Source organism: Saccostrea cucullata, unplaced genomic scaffold (assembly GCF_032062105.1).
Source record: "Saccostrea cucullata isolate Sc308-1 unplaced genomic scaffold, CSIRO_AGI_Scuc_v1 ctg1791, whole genome shotgun sequence".
Taxonomy (NCBI): Eukaryota; Metazoa; Mollusca; class Bivalvia; order Ostreida; family Ostreidae; genus Saccostrea; species Saccostrea cuccullata.
In genome coordinates, this window is record NW_026937862.1 from 43,040 (window position 1) to 61,380 (window position 18,341).

General features: G+C 33.7%; 1 protein-coding gene across 1 annotated transcript in view; it reads left to right on the forward strand.

Annotated features, from left to right (window-relative positions):
* The window catches only part of LOC134248991 (uncharacterized), a 47,548-nt gene that overhangs the window by 18,379 nt on the left and 10,828 nt on the right, over positions 1-18,341 (forward strand). The window contains exons 2-3 of the mRNA XM_062731369.1: positions 14,452-14,517; positions 16,542-16,607. The gene's annotated coding sequence lies outside the window, so the exon portion shown is untranslated. The remainder of the gene's footprint in view (positions 1-14,451; positions 14,518-16,541; positions 16,608-18,341) is intronic.

Below are 18,341 nucleotides of genomic sequence, written 5' to 3' on the forward strand. Positions count from 1 at the left end.
CACAATCACACGGAAATCTTCTTTTTATAATTTATTATGACGATTAAAGGCAATAACAAATCCACCAGGGTTAACAATCTCAATTCCACATTGGCTAAGATGATCAGAATGTATCTGATATGTACTCAATCTTTCTTCAATGTTAACTCAATCAACTCAAATAATCGATAATAATTAAGATCACAAAAACTCTCATATATATAGTATTAAAGAAACATCTGGAAATAGAAACTTCTATAAAATTCTAGGTCATCACATTCTTACATATTCTAGAGGCTTCTTGATAATTAATTCACGAAACATTTAGAACATTCTAGATTATACCTGTACATCATTCAATTTCTAGAAAACAGTTATAATTGCGACAGTTCGCAACATCTTTTCTCATCCTTTGTTATAAGTACAAACCAGTAGAGCTACAGTCTCACCAGAGACTTCTGGTTTTATATCCATTGTGTAAAGTATGACCCACTAATTCATTTCTCAAATCGGGTGAAAATTAAGCTTTTTATGAATGTTTAAAAAATCCAGAATTCTTACAGAGTTATCCATCTTTCTGAGGAAAATGATTAGAAAGTGTACATCTGCTAAATTGAAAAGCAGATAATACAGGAATGCTAGATTTAAGAATATAACCTTGGTACCAGTTAGTTAATTTTATCTGAAATATCTTGATATTCTCGTGCCACTGCTGAGACACAGAAGAAAATTTGACTTGGTTTGTAAAATGCAAGAGTGGTCTTTCTTTGTTTTCCTTATTTATATAGAGTCTGTCATTATGCGTCTGTTCTGTTGTTTTTATAGTGTGAAACCTCATTATATACTGAACAAAAAAAGAAACGCATAATCAGAATAATATGAAATTCTAAGTTTTCAGTTTAAACCTTATTTTATTTAAGCGATTTTAGAGTGTGTTGTGATAAAAATCAATATTGCAAATTGAAAAGTCAAGTTGATGTCATTTTCATCAAATTCAAGGGGCATAACAATATGTACTGTGCAAAGTCTCAATGCTAGTAGGTTTCCAATGTACGGATATCGTGGAGGAATACCATCTCATTTTAGTCTCTTACGAACAATTATGCATTTTTATGCAGATTTTTTCATCCAGCAATTGTAGGAGCAGTTTTTACAGCAAGTTCTAAATCGCTTGAGGTGATGAAGGGGGGGGGGGGGGTGTCTGACGGTCCTGTTTGTAGTTACCTGCAAATGGCCAGATAGTGGTCTTCAGACGTTAGTTTTAAGGTTGCAAAGCCTATTGATTTATTTCAAATACAGTTGCAACTTCCTGTTGCCTAACTCCATTTAGTATCATCGTTAGCCTGGTTGTATTCATCTTTGTTTGGGCGTGGCATTGCAGTATCAACACTGCAATCAAATCTTAAATATGGGTTTAATAGAAGTGTTAAAAGTTTCTCTAAATCCAAAATATCAATGAAAATAGACAACTGATTTAGAAGAAATCATGAAAAACACTACTTTCATAAACATGTTTAATCAAGGGAGATAATTCAACTCTTGGGTTTTAAAACCCCATGTTGTCCTTTAAATAGGTCACAGGTATTCAATGATATAAAAAATAGTTGTTTCATGTACATTTTAAAAATTTCTTTGACGAGTAAAACAATATGCGTTTCTTTTTTTGTTGAGTATATTATAACAATTGGCAGATGCAGTTGATTCCCCTCAGTTAACTTTCTGAGGACCTGGCAGGTTCAATTTATGCATATGATTGAGCAATATATTATTAGCTCACCTGAGCCGAAGGCTCAAGTGAGCTTTTCTGATCAAAATTTGTCTGTCGTTGTCGTCGTCGTAAACTTTTCACATTTTCATCTTCTTCTCAAGAACCACTGGGCCAATTTTAACCAAACTTGGCACAAAGTATCCTTGGGAGAAGGGGATTCAAGTTTGTTCAAATGAAGGGCCACACCCTTTTCCAAGGGGAGATAATCATGAATTTGTAAAAAAATTAATGGCATTTTTAAAAAATCTTCTTCTCCAGAACTGCTGGGCCAGGAAAGATGAAACTCATGTGGAATCATCCACAGGTAGTGTAGATTTAAGTTTGTTCAAATCATGACCCCTGGGGCAAGGGTGGGGCCAAAATGGCTGACCCTAGTTTTACATAGGAATATATAAGAAAAATCTTTAAAAATCTTCTTCTCAAGAACCACTAGGACAGGAAAGATGAAACTCATATGGAATCATCCTCAGGCAGTGTAGATTCAAGTTTGTTCAAATCATGACCCCTGGGGCTAGGGTGGGGCCAAAATGGCCGACCCAAGGATATATAGGGAAACCTTTTAAAATGGCCGACCCAAGGATATATAGGGAAACCTTTTAAAATCTTCTTTTCAAGTACTTCAAAGCTATGATTAGTAATATTTATATTGAATCATCCTCAGGTAGTGTAGATTCTAGTTTGTTCAAATGATGAACGCCTGGAAGGGGGGGGGGGGGGGTTGAGTAAATTCAAGCCTGATGTGCTCAGGTGAGTGCTGTGGCCCCTGGGCCTCTTGTTTATATACAAATAAATGTTAGACTACTTGTCATTAATCAATTGGGTACAGAAAAAGCAAAGTGATTGGCTCATAAGCACGGCTCTTCTAGTTACTGGCTGTAACAGCTCAGCTCTTATAATTTCGTTTTTAGGTCACCTGAGTAAACTCAGGTGACCTATTGCTATCCGTTTTCGTCCGTCGTCGTGCGTCGTGCGTCGTCCGTTAACATTTGAACATTTTCAGCTTCTTCTCTGCAACCACTGAACCAATTTCAACCAAATTTGGCACAAAGCATCTATGGGTGAAAGGGAACAAAAATTGTGAATTTCATGATCCCTGCCCCCCTGGGGCCTGAGAGGTTGGGCCAAAACCACTAAAATTAATGCAATCTTTAAAAATCTTCTTCTTTACTCCTGGACATCAAGCAGTCAAACTGTTTGCATGATTGTAATTAGCAATGAGTCCTCTACCACAATTGTGAAATTCATGGCCCTGGGGTCAGGGGTTCTAGTGCTAGGGCGGGGCTAAATAAGTAGGTAGTGAAAATGCATTATTTCTTTGAAAATCTTGTTCTCTGCTCCTGGGTATTAAATAAACTAACTTAGTACATAGTTATGATGAGCAAGAGTGCCTCTACCAAAATTGTGAATTTTATGGCCCCAGGGTCAGGGGTTCAGGTGTTAGGGCGGGGCTCTATTGATTATATAGTGAAAATACAGGAATTCATTGAAAATCTTCTTCTCTACTCCTGGGTATTACATAAACCAAATAAGTACATAGTTATGATGAACAAGAGTGCCTCTACCAAAATTGTGAATTTTATGGCCCCAGGGTCAGGGGTTCTTGTTTTAGGGTGGGGCTCTAATGATTATACAGTGAAATGCATGAATTCTTTGAACATCTTATCCTTTGCTTTTGGTTAATATACTAATGATCTAATTACATATTTAAGGCCAGGATTTATTTTATTTTCAGTTTTACAAACCCTCCACTCAAGGTTTTGAATTTTCAGAAAAAAAAAATAAAACAATATTTTTCTTTCCATGTCAAATTTGAGTCGGGATCGAGATTTCAAGTTTACAAACTCGCACTTCCGGTTTTAATATGAAACGGTGGGTAAATAAAGCTAATCTGAGAAGAAGCTTGGTTTAGTGTAAAATTCATCAGTACGAGTGCCATTCAAAACGTTTCACCCGTTCAAAGGACAAATAAAATGCTGACGACTTTGTTGCACAATGACATGCTGGTGAGATAATTATGTATTCGTCTCAAAAGTATCTGTCTGTAAATTATTTTCCTCCCCAAGGTTTTAAACTGCCCGTGGTATCTTTTGCATATTGCCAGCGACATTGTTTAGGTCTCTGTTATAGCTTACAGTCTAAGCATCATTCTTCAGAAAAGGGTTGCTTATGCATCAGATGTAATGAATAAAACTACAGGAGAAGTTAAGCCCATTTGAGAAAGAATTTTAGGCATCAAGTAAATTTTAGAACAATGTCTACACATTCACCTAACACAGATTTAAAAAATGAGGACATATTGAAAGACTTTTAAAGAATTGATTTATTAAAATATATTTTGACCAACATCACAAAAGAAGATGGGCGTATAAGGCGGGCAAAATGCCTATAGCGCGACAGATAAGAAGTGAAAAAATTTAATCTCAATTATATCCAAGTTTTATGTTATATCCCTTCTAATATTAAAGTATACTTAATGTAAAATCTCTATTATATACATAAAACTCACAAAAACTGAAAATATTTGCCTATGAAAAAGCATACACAGACTTAAAAGAAGAAAAACGATCATTTTTTCATACTTTAACACAATTTTTCAATGTGAGTGGGTCTTCGCTCCATTTTTTTGAAAGATAATCCTAAAAGTTTGCGATAATTTATATATTTTTTGGTTTACAAAAAAATGGAGGGAAGACCCACTTTACATTTAAAATACACTTTTATGACAAAACATTCGCATCTTTCCGAGAAATACTTCAAGTCCATTAAGTCAATGGTCATATCACAAATATGATTTAAATGCCACTGATGCACAAGAGCCATGTAGCGTAGTGGTTAGCTCGTTAGTCTCAAAGCAGTCTGATACTTCGGTATTTTATTGCCGGGGGTTCGAATCCCACGAATACCATGGAATATTTTTATGAATGAAATTTTCAAAGAGATTTATTTTTTTCTCAGAAAATGTTTTTTTTTCTCATAATTTCATAAATTTCAATAATGAGATGTAAATTTATATACTCAATTTACATATCAAATGTGATTTCTTAATATCTGATGCCATAGGCATTCTGCCCGCCTTATCCGCCCATCTTCTTTATATAACTGGCCCAAACTGGCAGATGATGAAATAAGCAATTGAATGTTCTACTTTCCTATTTGTAAGCATTATTTGTAAGCATTATGTGTCCAGTGGTAAGGAGCCTATTAGAATAGCATAAAAAAAGCATGTACAAATGTTAATAATTGATTTATCAAAAAAAAATTTTTTATTTCCTTCTCCTTCAGGACTTTTTTATTCTCATGTTCATAACTAAACCTAACCAAAAAAAGATGCTGGCCTTATAATGAAGAAAGGGGCCTCTTTCAAAATAGATAATTTCAGGGCCGCTGGGTCAGGGGTACCAGGGGGGTACTTTGACTAAAAATAGATTAATGCTTTGAAATCTGCCCTTTGATAAGCAATGGTGCCTCTTTAATATTTGTGAATTTCATGGCTTTTGGATTAAAACACGAACCAAATACAATCACTGGAAAGTTGTTACATGATACTCAGGTGACCTATAAGGCCCGTTGGCCTCTTGTTAAAGGCAGAGATTTTAAGCACCGCCTTAAAAAATACCTGGTCTGGGTAGCCCTGTCAATCAAGTGTGGGATGGTACATCATTGGATGCTGGAACTTGATTGACAGTTACTTACTGGTCCCTGTGTATACCCTGTACACCTTGATTGGGACTCGTGGTGACCCTCTAATTAACTTTTGACCCTTTGATGTTTACTGAACATGGTACACAGAAACTGTATTACTTTGAAAGACCCCTTTGTTAGATTGATAATATATGAATTAAATATGCCTTTAGTCTTTAGAAGGATTATAATATAATGTGCATTAAAAAAATAACCCTTATTACATTAAAGTTTTTTTCTCAAATGAAATTTTGATATTAAATTTTAATATGCTAAATGGTAAACGGTAAACCCAAAGTAGAAATGTGATTGGTAAAGTTCAGAGCAGCACTGCATGTGTGAATGATAAAATTTGAAATAATGTTTCTAATCATGGGTCACATATTACATTTTTATTCAGATAAGACTTAACATGCAATTTTTAGCATCTTTCATATTAGATGGGATCCTGGGAATGAATGAATTAGGTGTAATTTATTTGTAAAAAAGTTATTTTTTTAATTAATACATACACTTATATCTAGAACAATCTTTGTTTTAATATTTGAATCTATGATATGATATTATAATTTTTGTAAATGGGTAAGGGTGTTTTCAAACAGCCAAAATAAATCAATATATAATTGAGAAACTTTTTTACTACTACATAATTTTAAATTGTCTCAAAATTCCCAACCCAGGTAAAGTCTGACACCTGGGTATTTCACTGTGTATTAAATCACTTCCTGTGTATAGGGATTATGAGACAGATGACCACAGGTAGACTGCTAGCCCCCAAGGCTTTCACACCTGTACAAAATAAGCCCCTCCCTCACCTGGAATTTACCACCCGGTAAAAAATCTCTGCCTTTAACAGGGTCCTACAGCTCGGCTCTTACTGGCTCCCTCGGTAGCTTTCTTGGTAATAAATAATATCTAAAGCACAGGCCTTCAGATCGCTTAGAAAAAAATTCAGGTGTTGAAAAAAATAAAGGTATAGAACTCTTTTCATGGGGTACCTACTTTCGCCAATGAAATTCTTTTAAATCAAATGCTTTAAAATTTTACTTTATTTAAAAACATGTATAAACAATCTTCAATACAACCAAAGTTCATTCCGTAATGCCTTATACTTCTCGAGATATTCTGAAATCAATTCCCAAATTGACCTTAATTTTTTTATTCGACATCAGCTTGGGCCTTCACTAATTGTAAAGCGCGAACGACGGGACAAATTTCCCCCGGAATTTATTCTAAACTTAATGAATATTTGCTTATTTGCATTCGAGCTTTACAAGGTTTTTTTTTATTTTGATCATATTGTGTAACTTAGTTACAAACAACAATTTAGCAGTCTAATTGTTTTGAAAATCGAAAGGTATATAAGGCATTCCGGGAAAAATTTGTTCTACCATGGCTTCATTTACATTCATAATCAACATGGCGGGAGTTGTTGATGTAGACGTTTTCAAATTAATTTTTCGCAAAAGGAATATTATTACAGAAATCAACTTTAAATTGTTGAAAGATTTTGCAAATACTATGCAACTCTTCGCCGCACTTCAAACACCGTCTGTTTACAGGTGAATGACCAGGGGCCCAAGCTAATGTCGAGTAACAGAAGTTTTTGAAATTGATTTCAGAATTTCTCAAGAAATATATGGAATTTCGGAATGAGCTTTGGTAGAATATAAGAATGTTTATCTATGAATAGATTTAAATAGAATTTTAGAGCATTAGAATAAAAAATATTTTATTAGCGAAATTAGGTACCCAGTGTAAGAGTTTAGTACCTTTATTTTTTTACACACACAATTTTTTTTAAGCGATCCAAAAACCTGTGATCTAAAGCAAGAAAGACTTATTCAGTCACGTCTAAAGCTTTAAAATTTAGCTGTTGGCCCTGCTAACGATCTAGTCCTATCGGAAGCCATTTTAATCGACTTCAAACATTGATTTGTCAAAACAACACCCAGTTAATTGTTTACACCTCACTGATAATTAATCCATCGGCATTGTTTACGTAGATCTAAGCTTGGGTTGTAACTGGAAGTTAAAAGTGCAACCTAATTTACGAACCAAATACGGAAATCGGGAGATTTCTGGGTTGTTCGGCAAAAATAGGGTGATAAGCATGATCCGCCTAGTCATAAAAAATAATCGGGTTAGGGGTTAAAAAGCGGGTGTGACCCGACGAAATCGGGTGAGTTGGCAACTATGCTTTAAATATTTTTATTCTTTTAAAAAAAATACTACCTACTTATCATCAATTGATGGCCACTTGTGTTCTCACTTCTGCTTCAACTTTGCAACTAATTTAAATCCACCGCTTCACCTGTATTTATGAATTCTGGATGTTTCGGGACCGCGATGTTTCGGGACCCCGACGTTTCGGGACCTGACAACACATTTCAGGACTTGGGTTAACACGTTTCGGGACTTCTATATATTTTGTTAAGGAAATGAAATAAAACTTGTTTACTTTTGTTTTTATGTTTATACATGTATAATTTCTCAGTTTTATACACAATTTATAATTTAATTTAGAAGCACAGATTGGAATATTAGTTTGCATGCGGCATGGAGCACGCCTGCCGAGAAAATCAACCGCCCGCTATGTTGTCTCTACATTTCTTATTACAGCATTTGATATTAATGATATATTACCTTTATAAAGTATTTGGTTCACCAAATTTAATTCAAAAAATATATTTTAGAATTATGTATTGATTTATTTATAGTGTTTGATATGAAAGTTTCTAGAATTAAAACAGGGAGACAATTTTTTTTTCTTTTTTTTTTTAGAGACAATTGTAACTGCTGTGCGAAGACCACGGACGTGTTTTCACCTCCAAGACTTTCTTTCTCTCCATTTTAATAACAATTTTAGGTGTTTGATTTCATATTTGTTTACAGAAATTTTATGTTTACTGTGTATACACAGACTACAATCTCAATGAAACTTAATGATCTTTATATATGTATACCCGACCAGTGCGTAATATTATGTGGTGTTACATAATTAGGTACATGACACACTGTTTGAATGATACTGTAAATAAATACTAAATATTATTTAATTTGCAAATATTAAATTTTTCATGTTACATGTACGTTGTAAAAGTGTTTAAAAGACATTCCAGATTAAAAAAAAATGACTACGTTAACAGGTCAACTTAAATTTAATTTTTTATTAAATTTCCACCTAGCCACATTAAATAGATAAAGCTATGATGACATTTAAAATATTCTTAAAGGCATTATTTCAAACGATATTAAATAAAATCATGTTGTTTATACCATTTAATGTTCTTTATTTTAAAGTATGTTGTTTTTTTTTAAAATCTACATGTAGGGGAAATATTCTCGCAACATTTGTAAAATATGTTTATTTACAATGTTTTGGAAACTTTAAAAGTGTTTTCGTAACATTTCTAGGAAGGAATCTTACAATAGATATTAAATGCTAAAACTTTTTGAAAAAAAAAATATTTGAAACTGTTTGGGAAAAAATAGAGAAAATCAATCAAAACATTTTGAAAACCTTTATATTTTATTGAACTTTTGATGATGGGAAAATTATTACTATTATATAAATATTGTTTGATTTGTAATTATTTCATTTACAAATAAACAAACGATATTTTTTGCATATTTTAAGATTTTTATTTTCTTTTCAGTCCCCATTATCGGCGGCGTCTTTATACATGTACTTAACACCTCCCTATGGGATATGTGTACCTGGTCCTAGTTGTTGATTTAACAATTTACTGTCATTTTTTTAGAGATATATTCGACGGTAGCTGGAGATCACTTGAATATTTTTAACTATATATCACCAACTTGAGAAGATTAAATTTTGGAACCCCCCCCCCCCCCTACTACACACACAATCATAACTAATTTAAAAAAATTGATAAGAAATAAAAAGAAATAAAAACAAATATTGTAAAGATTTATTCTTATTCGTCTGTTATGAAAAAACCACCATCAAAGTATATCTTTATGAAAATTTTTATTTTATTTTAATACATACATAAAAATTAAATATTACGCACTCTGTGTACTTAGAATAATATGCTATATCACCATTATAAAATAATTTGTTGAGATCCCCAAAAAAAAATAACCCAAGTCCCGAATCGTCTTTACCCAAGTCCCGAACCGTCTTGTCGCTAGTCCCGAAACGTCGTATCAGTAAGGTCCCGAAACGTCGTGGTCCCGAAACATCGTGCACCCGTATTTATAATCTCTGTGCCAAATGACGCCACCAAGCTGAACATTACTATAAAACAAGACTTGTACCGGAATAACTTTTCCTGGATTGTCTCATTTTTTAAAGTAATAAACTTGTCATTAAAAGTCAAAGTATGATTATAAAAGTTTTTATTTGACTTTCACTACCGTAAATCTGGAAATTTTTGCGTCGATTTTATTTTGCGAATTCGGGTCAAAATGCTATTCATTAATTTTTGCGAATGACCACTGCTTTGTTTGTAAACATTTCCTTATTGGTATTTATTTTTAAGAAAAATATTTTTGCGAATGCAATGAACCCGCAAATTTGCTAAAAATTTATCTACAGCAAAAATGTCCAGATTTACGGTATTTTTTTCAACAAAGTAAGTCAATCTTGAAATTTATTCATGTTCACTTTGAAGTGAACTCTATTTTGGTTTTTGCACAGGAGATAGCCTTTCAGAGGCATAGCAACAGGGGTGGGGGGCAGGGGCGGCCGAAACTGTAGTATTAAAATTGGTACTGAAAGAATTTGACACAGAGAAAAAGTTAACCTTAAATCCCCCCCCGACTTTGGGCAACTTTTCCCTTTCTTTCTTTCTCTCTCTTTTTTTTGGGGGGGGGGGAATCGGTCTCAAGTGTGCTCTAATATTTTTGCCATAAATTATAAGATAAATTATGTTACACACCCATCCCCCCCCCCCCTTTAGCCACCATTTTCTGTTGAAAATAATTAGTCTTTCAGAAAGGTTTGGAAACACATTTTTCACAGGACATCTTTTCAAAAGAAATAGACAGTATCCAAACAGATTACATTGTATACCAATTTCCTGTTTACTGCCAATTTTATTTTTAAAACTGGCTCCATTCGATAACCTTTGAATGAGTCAACCTAAACCACATGTCTTGAATTTAAATCACAATAACATTAGTAGGGGTTTTATATCTGTTTTTATGTTTTACGCAAAAAAAGAAATTAAACACATTCATATTAATAAAATACAATGTTGTACTTGTACATTTATTTGAATTTTGTAAAAAAAAAAAAAAAAGAATAAATAAGTATTTTATAGTGTTTTGTCTACAAACGTGTACCTCACCCGTGAGACACAAAAAAGCTGTGTTATAAATTTTGGAAATAACGATTTATATCAAGTTATTCCACACTTATAGAGTAATCTTTCTTTGTTCTCTCAAGTAAGTAATGTTCTATGAAAATCCATATAAATATCTATTAAATATTTAATAATCATTCGAATAAGTTAAGTTTTAAAAATTGACTTAGACGAAGGTGGGAGAATAATATTTTTGTTCGCTGTTTTGTAACGACATTTTTATGCCTTTTATCAATTAACAAAAGTACAAATAAAAAAAAAGTCCCATGCTCTTATTACGAAATAAGCAATGCAATTCTGAAAAGTGTATAATGACGATGAGCTAATCCATTGAATTTTCGCAAAGAATAATATCATGAAATGTACCAAGGACTTTTATTACAGAATGCTACATTCACAAGAGAACTCTTGTCTCAGTTCTTAATTTGTTTGTTTATTTTGACATCTTCTACAGGATGTAATGTACAACATTTGAAGGGATTACAAGGATAATTATCATTATACAGGTATTTATTTTTATGCCCCGCCATGAATATGGCCGGGGCATTTAGTGTTTGTCATGTCCGTCTTCCGTCCTTCCATCACACTTTGCGTTTAGCTCTGTTCAAAACTAAGTTTCAAAGAAACTATCCAAGATATTTTTATCAAACTTCATATGTTGATAGATATTGATGAGAGCTGCAATTGCATCAACATTTTTTGACCTTGACCTTTCCTTTGACTTTGACCTCACTTTTCTTAAATTAGTGTTTAGCTCAGTTTTGAACATACCACTCAAGATGGTGTTATCAAACTTCACATGTTGATACATACTGATGAGAGCTATTCAACTGCATCAACATTTTTTACCTTTCCTTTGGCCTTGACCTCACTTATCTTTACAGTAAAACTCAGTTATAGCGAAGTCCTGGGGACCTTTGGATTTAATTCGCTATATCCATAATTCGTTATATCCGTATAACGTATTTCTTATAACTTATATAGCGAATTTACAATATGCAAGTTAGCCTTCAAGAATTTCTACTGAATATAATAAGAAATCAATTATTACAAAACATACATTACTTGAAATAAGTAAGGTTTTGTCATAAATTGAATTTTATATACAAATACTTAGTGAAAATAAAATAAGTTCAAAGTATAAAATTTTGAGATCATGGAAAATTCGTTATGAAAGATGTGAATTACATTATTTTTAATGTCTACGGGACTCAAAATCAGTTCGCTATATCCGTAAATTCGCTATATCAGAGTTCGTTATAACCGTAAAATTTTACAAAGAATTGTTAAGAATTTTGCCGGGGACCCTGAAAAACTTCGTTATATCCGTGAATTCGCTATATCCGTGTTCGTACTAAACGAGTTTTACTGTAATTAGTATTTTGCTAAGTTTTAAAGATACCATTTGAGATATTTTTATCAAACTTAAGATGCTGTTACATATTGATGAGAGCAATTCAACTTCATCAACATTTTTTACCTTTACCTTTCCTTTGACCTTTGACCTCACTTTTCCAAAAACACTGTCAAACTTCCTATGCTGATACATACTGATGTAAGGAATTCAACTGCATCAACAATTTTGACCTTGACCTTTTATTTGACCTTGACCTCACTTTTATACAATTGTGTTTAAGTCATTTTATCAAATTATGTTTAAGTCAGTTTTAATTAAAGACTTCATTTTAGATATTTTTATCAAACTTCATATGTTGATACATAATGAGGAGAGATATGCAACTGCATTAACATTTTTGACCTTGACCTTTCCCTTGATTTTTGACCTAACTTTTTGAAAATCACTGTCAAACTTCATATGCTGATACATACTGATGTAAGCAATTCAACTGCATCAACAATTTTGACCTTGACCTTTTATTTGACCTTGACCTTTCTTTATCAAATTGTGTTTTTAAAAGTCAGTTTTAAAGAAACCGTTTATAATATAACTTCATATGCTGATACTACCAGATGAGAGCTTTTCAACTGAATCTACAGTTCTTTGACCTTGGGATTTCCTTTGGCCTTGACCTCACTTTAATTAAATTAGTGTCAAACTTCATATGCTGATACATACTAATGTAAGCACTTCAAATGCATCACTACTCAAGATAATCTGATCAAATTTCATACATTTATATACAAATTTTCATGTTGCTTTACTAATACAGTAAAACTCGTTTAGTACGAACAGGGATATTGCTAATACGTTATATCGCGACTACCAATAAGAACCTCACAGTTATCTAACTTACTACCGCTCTTTTGCGGGGGAGTCGAGAAAAGTCGAAATTTCTGGGGGCAAATGAAATTGTTTACAGTAGTGACAATCGAATGATTCAAACAATTTAATGCCGAAATCACGATGTTTTGCCAGATATTGAACTCCAAATAGTAGATTGTCAAATAAGGAAAGTTTAGAATATTTTATCTGGTTAAAAATGTGAAGATTTTCAATGAAAATTTAACGAGAAGAGTCTGCTTAATCAAAAATATAGTTAAAAATGTGACAATTTAGGATTGGCTCCTCTCAAAAATATATTAAGCTGGTTCAGCGATTGTTTCGCGAGGTATTCCACCAGGATTTTTTACTTATCTGTCCTTATAAATGCTACAATGATCGATCTTGCATTGTATTGAATAGCACATTGCCCCCACCCAACAGACGATTCTTACCTCCTTTGCGAAAGAGTTCCGCTAAGTTTAGTAATCGCGATATCAAGTATTCATGGTTGTAACGAAGTCATCTTAGATTCCCAGCTGTATTAATTTAATGAATTTCGTATACGGTTATAACAAGTTACAGATATAGCAAAGTAATTTCATAAGTCCCAGCGACTTCGTAGTAACCGTGTTTTACTGTATACCCTTGGTGGGGAATTCATGTCCTCCGGACATATTTCTAGTTACCTTTATATCTAACAGGTTTGTGACAATCGGAAAGTAAATTAAGAAATGTGTTACAGTTTTGAGAGTATCAGACAACTTTTTTAAACCATACTACTTGTATAACATTAGTCTTTGAGACATTGAAGCTATACAGAAATATTTACTCATTGTACTTAGTTATACCCCCCACAAACGAATTTTGGGGGGTATATAGGAATCACCTTGTCCGTCTGTCTAGCTGTCTGTCCAGCTGTCCGTCCGTCCGTCTGTCTGTGCAAACGTGTCCGGTCCATATCTTTCTTACAGAGGGACATTAGAATCTACTACTCCACACAAAGATTGCCCATGACCTAAGGGTGTGTCCTAACCTTGACCCAAGGTCATTTGGGGAAGTTCAAGGTCACTGGAAGAAAAATTTCATAATTCACGTCCGGTCCATGTCTTTCTTATGGATAAACTTGGTAGGTTCTCATTTCACTCGAAGATTGCCCGTAATCCAAGGGTGTGTAATGATCTTTTGGGGAAGTTCAAGATCACGAAGAAAAATTTCATAATTTGTGTCCAGTCCATATCTTTCTTATGGATTAACTTGGTAGGTTCTCATTTCACACAAAGATTGCCCATAACCCAAGGGTGTGTCATGACCTTAACCCAAGGTCATTTGGGGAAGTTCAAGGTCACTGGAAGAAAAATTTCATAATTTGTGTCCAGTCCATATCTTTCTTATGGAAAAACTTACCTCTGAAAAACCAAGCGGGGGGTATTTTGTCCCGTTTGGACAGTTCTAGTTTGTTTTGACAGGTCTCCCAGGATGTGTTGTTTAACTATGTAAAGCTAAAGAGGCTGAAGAAACCACCATTTTGACAGGTATAAAAAATCTTTTAATTTTTAGTTCACCTGAGCCGAAGACTCCAGTGAGCTTTTCTGATCACATTTTGTCTGGGACCGTCTGTCTGTCTGTAAACTTTTCAAATTTTTGACTTCTTCTCAAGAACCGCTGGACCAACTTCAACCAAACTTGCCACAAGGCATCCTTGAGTGAAGGGGATTAAGTTTCTTCAAAATAAGGCCCACGCCCTGATCCAAGGGGAGATAATTGGGAATTAAGGAAAATTTGGTGGCATGTTTTAAAAATCTACTTCTTAAAAACCACTGTGCCAGGAAAGATGAAACTTCCCTTCATTTAAAACATCCTAAGGTAGTGTAGATTCAAGTTTGTTCAAATCATGACCCCGGAGATAGGGTGGGGCCAAAATGGCCGACCAAGTTTTACATAGAAATATATAGGAAAATTCTTTAAAAATCTTCTTCTCAAGAATGACAAAGCCATAATTCATCATATTTATATGGTAGCATCCTCAGGTTGTGCAGATTCAAGTTTGTTCAAATCAAGACCCCTGGAGGTAGGGCGGGGCCAAAATGGCCGACCAAAGTTTTACATAGAAATAGATAGGAAAATTCTCATCTTCTCAAGAATAGCAAAGCCATGATTGATTATGGGACTACTTTTGGATTTCACCTTTTCACTAATAAACCAATTTCTATTTTTTCCTAAGCCATAGTGCTCAGGTGAGCGATGTGGCCCATGGGCCTCTTGTTTAATATTAAGGGTTTGTTATTTAAAAGTCTTGACAAAATTCAGGTCTACATTTTCATGAATAATCTAAAATATACCATACAATAACATTAATTTTCAAGACATTGAAGCTATACAGAAATATTTACTCATTGTACTGTATTTATTTTGACAGGTCTCCCAGGGTGTGCTGTTTAAGTATGTAAAGCTAAAGAAGAGGAAGAAATCACCATTTTGACAGGTTTAACTAATGCCTAAATTTGGTTTTTTAGCTTACCTGAGCCGAAGGCTCAAGTGAGCTTTTCTGATCACATTTTGTCCGGCGTCCGTCTGTCTGTAAACTTCTCATATTTTCGACTTCTTTTCAAGAACCACTGGGCCAATTTCAAACAAACTTGGCACACAGTTTCCTTGGATGAAGGGGGATTCAAATTTTTGAAATGAAAGGCCAAGCCCTCTTCCAAGGTTAGATAATTATGAATTAGCGAAAAATTAATTGCATCTTTTAAAAATCTTCCTCTCCAAAACCATTAGGCCAGGAAAGATGAAACTCATGTTGAAGCATCCTCAGGTAGTGTAGATTCAAGTTTGTTCAAATCAAGATCCCCAGGGGTAGGGCGAGGCCATAATTGATGATTAAAATTTTACATAGGAATGAATACATTGGAAAATCAATTTTTTTAAAACTCTTCTTTTTAAGAACAATAAAGCCATGATTGGTCATATCTTTATGTAAGCATCCTTGCGTAGTGTTGATTCAAGTTTGTTCAAGTCATGAATGTGAAGTAGGGTGTGGGTAAGGTGGGCCACTATTGGAAATCTATAAATATCAAGGAATTTTTTTCCCAAGAACAGAAAAGCAATGTTTAATCATATAGATATGGAGGCATATCCTCAGGTAGTACAAAGTCATACTGGTTCAAATGAGGGCTATCACGGTTAGGGCTAGGCCACAATGGGAAGGGGGGGGGTCAAATGAATAAATAGGGAAAAATCAACTCCTCAAAAACAGAAATGGCATTTGTTGTATGGAAGCATCATCGGGTAGTTGGTTGTTTAAAATTTCAGATCCCCCCATCTAAACTACTCAATACTGAGTGATTTCTGCTTTTATTTCCTAGCCATAGGTCTCAGGTGAGCGATGTGGCCCATGGGCCTCTTGTTTGATATAAGGGGTTGGTATTTTAAAGACTTGACAAAATCCAGGTCTACATTTCCATGAGTAATCTAAAATATACCATACAATAACATTAGTTTTCAAGACATTGAAGCTATACAGAAATATTTACTCATTGTACTGTGTTGATTTTGACAGGTCTCCCAGGATGTGCTGTTGAAGTATGTAAAGCTAAAGAAGAGGAAGAAGTCACCATTTTAACAGGTTTAACTAATGCCTAAATTTAGTTTTTAGCTCACCTGAGCCGAAGGCTCAAGTGAGCTTTTCTGATCACATTGTGTCCGTCGTCCGTCCGTCTGTCCGTGTTTACGAGAGTGCATTTATTGGGTATTTTTCATGCCAAGATTGTACTTATTGGGTACTTTTTGCTTATTGGGTATACCCAATAAGAAGTGTCGCTGAATATGCTTAAAACACCCTAATTGGGTATTTGCAGGTTAGTACCCAACAAAACTTGGACACGACGATTTGTCCAAAAAAGTGTCCAAAAAAATTGCTTTCACGGACACACCGTGTTTTGTTGTTTCAGTTTTACATTCGGAACTCTAAATTCTCGAGAGTTCCGAAAATCAACTTCCGTTGATCCTGATCATAACAACGTTTGTTTTCATGGAAAAAAAATACGGCGACTAAGAAACACTTAATGTCAACAAGATTTTCTGATTGACAAGAGAAAAGGTAAGTTTATTCGATTAATATTTATCCATTGCTGGGTTCTTGTTTAAGGAAAATAGATTTTAATGTAATTTTGAAAATTTTGTGCACAAAATTAAAATAGATATATCGGAACAATTAATCCTAAGTTGCACTTGTTTGTATTTTGAATTTTCTCTGTCGTTTAACTCTCTCGAGGGCGAGAAGTATTTAGTATATGATCGTATATTGTTAGATAATCTTTAAGAAATCGAAAGTGTTTATTATTTAATTTTATATCATAACCAACTAAGTTTGTTCTGACAATGTATATTGGAAAGGGAAATGAAAATTTTAACAATCGTGTGTTCATAAATCAGCTGTAAATTATCGGTTCATGTAGACAGTATTACAATCGCAAAATAAGCCGAGATGATGATAAATGGGATAATTGACAACAACTAAATTATTGTTTGTAAGTTTATCTCATCTGATATGTAACTTAAGAGATTCATTGTATTACTGAAAAACTCTTAGTCAAAACAGTGCTTCTTTCTGTCTTTGATTTTGAGTGTCTGCTTTATTTTGATTTTTTAAAAATTATTGTGTTTGTCATTTGTTTTAATTAATTTAAAAGAAGAATGAAATTGATATAGGGCTACTATAACTATTTCACATGATGATGAGTGTGTAATTAGCATCGCGCTACACCCGGGGTTTCCATTTTTGAGGATGGGGCTAGTGGTTTTCTGCACTGAGGAATCCCCTTGGGCTATTAGGAATTTTAAAATACACATGTAGTACATGAAAAGCACCACCGGTATTTTCACTCTTTTTTGCTATGAAATTCCCTAATATGGAAATATTCCAGACAGCATGCTCATAATATCCATAAATCTCCACAACTGCATCAATTTTACAGTACTACAAGACTGATTTACTTAAAAACGATCTTTTATTTCCTAATTTGAATTCCTTTGTTTAATATAGCAAATTAGCAATATTTGCTTGTACATATATGCCTCACAGATATTTCATTATTCAATTATTTACTACCACTCAATCAGCTCAATGATAAGTGTCATGCAATTATGTAGCTTTTTTAAAGCCATATATAGCGTAACTGATCAAAAAATATATTTTTGAAATATAAAAAATTAAGTAAAGAAATATAGTTAATACATTTAAATTAAAGCTTTTCATACAATTCGGAGCACGGAGAACGCCTCGTTTTATCTAATAATACGATTTTATCTTCTCTGTAATGTGTTATTTAAATCTTTTGTATTTTCTTCCAAGTCGGAG